At 34.4% G+C, this 7,766-nt stretch overlaps 1 long non-coding RNA gene across 1 annotated transcript; it reads left to right on the top strand.

The window, feature by feature from the left end:
• Positions 1-375: 375 nt before the first annotated feature.
• LOC133804408 (uncharacterized) lies at positions 376-3,455 on the top strand. The gene is made up of 4 exons (XR_009878459.1): positions 376-477; positions 599-666; positions 2,750-2,933; positions 3,165-3,455. It is a non-coding gene; the product is annotated as an uncharacterized LOC133804408 (long non-coding RNA).
• The last annotated feature ends 4,311 nt before the right edge of the window (positions 3,456-7,766 follow it).

Raw genomic sequence — 7,766 nt, 5'->3', positions numbered from 1 at the left:
AGTGTATGCATGTGCATGGTTGCATGGTGCACATGTGTAGAATTTTCTACACACTTTATAGTTTCCTTTTATTAGATTTATTTAATTATTTAAATTGAAAAAAAATAACAAAAAGAAAGGGAAAGGGGCTTGGACGTGTGAGCATAGTGGGAAAGGGGGATTTGATTCCTATTTTATTTGGGTGAATTTTAGTTAAAAATATAAGAGATGTGTTGTCATCTTTATTTCATACCAATTAAAATAAAATAAAAATTAAAAGAAAATAAGAAAAAAGGGGAAACTTGCCAATTATTTTCCTTAGGCTATTATGGGTAGATTAGAATAAAGAGGGAAGGAAAAATAAATAAGAGCATTATGCTCCATTGGTGTCGTTGGCCTAGAGAGAGGGAGAGAGAGAGAGATGTGTGTTCTAGAGAGAGAATGAGAGAAAGAGGAGAAGAAGGAGAAAAAGAATAAGAAGAATGGATCAATCCTAGGGTATGCCTCTTTATGTTTATGTTTTATAATTTCCCTTCTTTTGATTCTAGTATTTTGATTAGAGTTTGTTTGTGTTGTTGGTTTTCTTCTTCTCTTCATGTGGGTTTTTGAAAAACTCTAGACTTGAACAAAGGGTGATATAGTTGAGTATTGGTCACTTGGGTGTTCTTGATTTTACAATCAAGAGAGGTAATGAACCCTTAGCCTTTTAATTTTTGTCTTTTTTATTTTTTTGATATTCTTGATTTACATGAGATGATGGTATAATGATTTGTTTCTTGTTGATTTTGGGTGAGAAGGTTTGGTGTAAGAAGCATGGAAATAATTGATATTGTGACACCTATGTTTTTTCCCTATAATATGATGCTATGGTTTATTTTAAGGTGTTGTGTAAAAGCATACAAGGTTTTTAGTTTGTGAACTACTAAATTTGATGATGGGTTTGTGGTTTAATGCATGAAGGGATTTGGTTTTGATTTGCTAAGTATGATGATATTTTATGTTTGGGTGTATGTGGGTTTCGGCTTATGCATGTCTAGGAACCCCCCTTTACATTTTGTTATTTTTATTGTGTTTTTACATTAGATTCATGTTGTAGGATCCTATGTAAATTGTGGCATGATAAAATGTTTGGATTTCTATTTTGAGTCCATGAAAGTTGATGCATATGTTTATGAGAATTTTTGCGATATATTTTGTTGTGAATCTTAGGTGTGTTTCGGCCTGGGGGTGTTGTTCAAGAATGTCTGTTTTCCTTGTATGTTTTAATGTTAATTGTGATCCTAGAAACATGATAGGTTGTTTGTAAGATTTTAAATGGGTATATGGTAGCTTTGTTTTCCTTTGGGTGATAGAAACATGCTAGGGTTTGTGTCTAAATTTTTGTTAATTAAACATGTATGATTTTGTATGAATTTTTGTGAAGCATGATGTAAAAGATAGAGTTTTGATTTGTTAAGCTTGCTAATTTTGGTAGTTTAAATGATTTAGAATATGATGAAAATAATATTTTTGCATGCTTAAATAATTTTTGCAAGTGCTATGATGTTTTAAGAAATTAAATGGAAATTTTAAATGATATTTTCACTCAAGTAAATACCTACAGTTTTTTTTTTATATTTTTAGAGAAAATATGAGTTTTTAAAAATAAAAATGGTGATTTTGAGGGTATATATTGTTGCTGGAATTTTAGTAAAAATGAGAAGTTGTATTTTTAAATAAAAAGAATTTTGTGTGTATGTTGAAATAAAATATTACCCTAAACTATGAAAATATTAAAAATGATATTTTTAATATAACTATGAGTGTTCATTTTAATAGATATGATTTTTATTTATTTTAATTAATAAAAAAATGTTGAGATTAATTCACTTGTGATTTTTAAATAAATTAAATAGTGGCTGAAAGTTTAGTTAAAATATTTTAAAAATAATTATTGAATTATCACTTATGAATTTATTCTACATAAAATTAAGTCTTAAAATAATACAAGTAAAATATATTTTTCCACACCTAAAAATTATATTTTTCTCATACCAAGTTTGTAATTTTATTAAATTGGATTAAATTGTTATTTTCTAAGGAAACATGCTAATTATAGGTATTTAAAATAATTTCTAGTCTTTATTATTTCTATGTGATTTAACAATAATAAATGAAATTTTTATATTTTTAAATGGCTAAATAAATTATTTTTATGAAATAAAAATAATGTTTTAGAGGTTTAATCAACTTAGAAATTTTAAAGAGATAAATAATGGTAATAAAAATGTGTTACTAAATCATTATTTTAAAACGATAGAAATAAGCGCGTAGGAATTATCCTTTTTAACGCCACTTTTTAACAATGTTCCCATGTATGGATGCCACATGCAATTTCACTTTTACGATCTAAAATGTGTCTAATATTCAACCATATGATTTTTATTTTAAAATCATGCATGCAACATAAGTATAATTTGCATTATTCTTTTGGTGATTTTATGTGTAATTATGCCTATTTGGAAATTATGAGTAGTTTTCACCATATGTGCATGGCCCATGCACACATGGGATATATGAGTTGGGCACAAGAAAGTCTTATGTGATGTTAAAGGATGTTATCTATGAACGGTAAGATTGACTTGGATGAATATAAATGATGATGTGTCATGTATGAAATATTATTTTGATATGATATGATGATTGTAAGAATTCATGTAGTTTTCCTTGGCTTTAATATGATTGAACTGAATGTATTTCTGTATGTTGTATGAAATGTAATTGTTGTTAGCATGATGAATGCGACACAACAAAGGGGTTGCTAAGGATATGAAGACGTAACCCGAGTTACTAAGGATGTGAAGGCATAACTCATAGGGCGGACGCGTCGAGGTTATTCAAGGACAAGAGATCCTGTTTACCTCAAGATGTGACATGGACAAGATAGCGAGCATGTTCTCAAGTATATAATGATGGTACTTATGATGTTAATGTTATGATGATTATGTATATGATGATGATTTCTATGATGATAATGCTTATAATGGTTATGTTTATGATGATTATGCTTATGATGATGACGGTTATGATAAGAATGTATATGATGTGTAACGATGTATGCATATGAATATGTTTTGTGTGTATACTTGTGTGTTATTTGTACTTCCTTACTAGCTTTTAACTCACCCCCTTACCTTCCCTTCCAGGTAGTAAATAGGATTTCTCTGTGGCACGCGTGGTGATGTGGGAAGTTCCAACGTCGGGGTGTGTATGGCGTGGGGGCATCCTATGGACGAGAAACAATCAATTTAAACGCCATTTTCTACAAAATAATGTTATGTTTATTTTTAACTTTCATAAGTTATCACTGGGACTTGAACTTTTATTATTTTTGAAACGTTGCATAAAAACTATTATTTTCTTTTTAAACTATTGAGCCCAACTTGCATGTTTTCAGCAAGGCCCCACAGAGACTTTTATAATAAGTGGCTTTTCTTCTATAAACTTATGAGCATGCAAATATTTTACAAATCGCCTATTATTCCTTGAGTATCATTAATTCACTAGCGAATAATTAATCTATAATCATACTATAGATTTGTAACGTCCTACGTCACTATGGTTGCTTCCTAGAATGACGACCGCCCTACAAACCAACACGAGTCTTTCCAGCGTGCTTTGTCCTCACTCGCACGCTTCTTGTGAAAACTTCCCAAGAGGTCACCCATCATAAGATTGCTCCAGGTCAAGCACGCTTAACTTTGGAGTTCTCAAGTGACGGGCTACCGAAAAGAAGATGCATCTTGTTGGCATAGGTAGTACCCATCAATCCATTTAAGCCCTCTTCAACAATGTAGTCCCACACCAACAAAGTCTTAGAATCATCACACTTGACCTTCTTAGGGCGATGTGGGATTACACAGCTTTTACTCGATCTTTCCCCTTACGGATCACGGGATTCTGACTGTCACAATCACCCACCCTTAGGGGTCCGACGTCCCTGTCGGCCACACTTCCGACTGGGTCAAGGCTCTGATACCATTTTTAATGCCCCACGTCACATTGGTAGCAACTTGGAATGACAATTGGCCCTGCAAACCAACACGAGTCTTTCCAACGTGCTTTGTTCTCACTCGCACGCTTCCTGGGAAAACTTCCCAAGAGGTCACCCATCATAAGATTGCTCCAGGTCAAGCACGCTTAACTTTAGAGTTCTCAAATGATGGACTATCAAAAAGAAGATGTATCTTGTTGGCATAGGTAGTTCCCATCGATCCATTTAAGCCCTCTTCAACTGTGTAGTCCCATACCTACACAGTCTTAGAATCATCACACTTGATCTTCCCCAGGTGATGTGGGATTGCACATCTTTTACCCGGTCTTTCCCCTTACGAATCACGGGATTCTGACTGTCACAATCACCCCCCCCCCCCTTTGGGGTCCGACATCCTCGTTGGCCACATTTTCGGCTGGGTCAAGGCTTTGATACCATTTGTAACGCCCCACGTCACTATGGTTGCTTCCTGGAATGACGACTGACCCTAGAAACCAACACGAGTCTTTCCAGCGTGCTTTGTCCCCACTCACACGCTTCTTGGGAAAACTTTCCAGGAGGTCACCCATCATAAGATTGCTTCAAGTTAAGCACGCTTAACTTTGGAATTCTCAAGTGATGGGCTACGGAAAAGAAGATGCATCTTGTTAGCATAGGTAGTACCCATCAATCCATTTAAGCCCTCTTCAGCTGTGTAGTCCCATACCTACACAATCTTAGAATCATCACACTTGACCTTCCCCAGGCGATATGGGATTGCACAACTTTTACCCGGTCTTTCCCCTTACGGATCACAGGATTCTGACTGTCAAAATTAATTGAGAAATTGGGCTTAGATGCATATAGTGGCCCATATGTTTGTTGCTTATATAGAAACATGATTAGGCCCATCCAGTTATAACATGTCTGTTTGCACTATATGTGGTATATTTGCAATTGGGCTTAGATGCATATAGTGGCCCATATGTTTGTTATATATATGGATTTTGCCAAATAAAATATTCATAAAATGATAGGTTTTATTTGGGCCCATTAGAAAATGTAAAGTTTAAATTCCTCTCTTGTGGGTGATTCCACTTGTGAAGGCCTATTTGCTTTGCATGACTATAGTGGGCCTAATCAATTAATAACAATTAATAAAACGAAGGTTTAAATTCCTGTCTTTTGGACCTTGTATGGAAGATAGGGGGCCTTTGTAGTGGGAACGACATACTGCTCCAGCCCTCCTCTATTCAAGCCTAATTATTAAGGCCCATTTACCTGAGTTGGACTTAATTGTATAGGTTCATTATATTAGTTAAACCTAAATATTGATTAGCAATAAATTAATTGAATTTGTTTCAATGTGACACTTTAGAATTAATATGAAATTATAGGACTTTGGTTTTAAAAATTTAATCTTTTCAATTTTATGGAAAACCATAGTCATTAATTTTCTAAAAATAAATAATAAAGATACTATTTTTAATTTAATAATGAGCTTATTTTAAGAATTTTTATTCGATCTCCACCGTTGGTTTAACGTAGTCAATAGCTTAATGGGGCCTCGAGGCGCTTTAATTCGCCCCCTTACGAAAGGTTTTTATTAGTTATTTTGACAAGGTTAGATTTCGAAAGAAAGATAATTATAGGTCAAATTCTACTAGACTCACCCTAGGGTGACTACTAGGACTAAATCTATGATTATTGAAACCGTGGGTCTAGCTCATAAAATAAGAGATTTTGTTTTCTTATTTTTATTGAATATTAGGTTGTTAATCATGTTGTCCATAATTAAATAAGTTACAACTTTATTTAACTAGTGGTATTTTTTTACTCTCGCCAACCAGGACAAGGATACCATAGATTAGTTAAAAACCTAAGAAATATATATGTGATTGTTTTTTGGAATTTTTTCTCATATCTTACATATTTTTGGTATATGTTGTGCTATTTCTTGAAATTTTGTGTGAATAGAAGTTTTATTGAGCAAATGTGATTGATTTCTATTTTATAGATAATTTGTAGTTTTAAGTTAAATAGTGTCTGTGTCTATTCCCATCCTATCTCAACTTTCGATGGAGAAACTCACTAGAGAAAACTTCCTTAATTGGAAGCAGAATATCAACATAAAGTTCATTGGTGACAACTTCGCACATACGTGAAGACACCATAAATGCTCGAATGACATCATGTCTACACGTTCGTGATCAACTCAACTATGTTCTGACGCAGCTCATGAACGAGCTTCAAATTATTGAGCCTATCATGGGTGGTCCTAGTAAAGGAGGAGGAAATAAGACTACTGTTGTTGCTGCTGATCCAGCTAAGGCTGAAGCTAACCAAGCATCGTCTTCGAAAGCTAGAAACAAGAGGAAAGGTGGACAAAACAACAACCCCAAGCCTTCAAAGGATACAAAGACGAGTGCACAACCAAGTGCATTAATGCCTAAGGGGAAGAACAAGAAAAACAAGAAAGGTAAAGGTAAGTGTTTTCACTAAAAAGAGAAGGGGCATTGGAAATAGGATTGCCCCAAGTTTCTAGCAGCTAAAAACAAAGGTAATGATTATAGTTCATTTATCTTGGAAACATGTGTTTTATAGAATGATAAATCCATTTGGATTATTGATTCTGGATCAACTAACCATGTTTGTAACTCTTTATAGCTTTTTGAATCGTGGGAGGAAGTGGACGAAGGCGACTTAAAGCTTAGAGTTGGGAACGGAGCGTTCGTTGCGGTCCAAGCTAGAGGAAGAGCTCGTCTGAAGTTCGGAAATAAATACTTAATTTTAAAAGATGTATTTTTTATTCTGGATTTTAGTAGAAATTTAATTTCAGTTTCCATGTTGCAATCAGAACAATTTGTTATGTCTTTCACAAGTTCTAATATATCTATTTCCTTAAATGGATCACAATTGTGTATTGCATGTTTGGAAAGCAGGCTTTATATTTTGCGACCTAACGAATCCCTCACTCTTAACAATGATTTATTCAAAGTAGCTAAACCTAGGACTAGTAAACGTCGAAAGACCGATAACAATAATATGACGTATTTATGGCACTTGAGATTAGGTCACATTGGCTATTATAGGATTCAAAGACATACAAAGGACGAGCCTTTGAGGGAACTCACCTTAGCTGAATTACCTGTCTGTGAATCTTGTTTAGAAGGCAAACTGACCAAGCGTCCATTCTCTACAAAGGGTAATAGGGCCAAAACACCACTTGGACGTGTTGATTCAGATGTTTATGGAGCTTTGAATGTACAAGCCAGGGGTGGTTTTGAGTATTTCGTCACTTTCATTAATGATTACTCTTGATACTCATGCCTTTACCTAATGCATAGGAAATCAGAAACATTTTCAAAGTTTCAGGAATTCCTACCAATGGCTCAGAACCAATTATGTAAAACGTTAAACATCTTGTGATCTCATAGGGGTGGAGAATATTTGGATATGCAGTTCCAAGATCATTTAACTGAACTTGGGATTTTATCACAACTTACTAACCCAGGTACTCTGCAACAAAATGGTGTAGCAGAGCGTCGGAACATAACTTTATTGGAAATGGTTAAATGCATGCTTAGTTACTCAACTCTACCAACTTCGTTCTAGGGACATGCAATTGAAACCGCGAATGACATTCTCAATGTCGTGCCATATAAAACAATCCCCAAAATACCTTTAGAACGCTGGAATGGTTGTGAACCTAGTTTACGCCATTATAGAATCTGGGGGTGTCCCGCCCACGTCATGAGGAAAAAGGAGGGAAAGC

The sequence above is a fragment of the Humulus lupulus genome, chromosome X (genome assembly GCF_963169125.1).
Source record: "Humulus lupulus chromosome X, drHumLupu1.1, whole genome shotgun sequence".
Taxonomy (NCBI): domain Eukaryota; kingdom Viridiplantae; phylum Streptophyta; class Magnoliopsida; order Rosales; family Cannabaceae; genus Humulus; species Humulus lupulus.
This window is presented reverse-complemented; position numbering and strand designations above follow the sequence as displayed.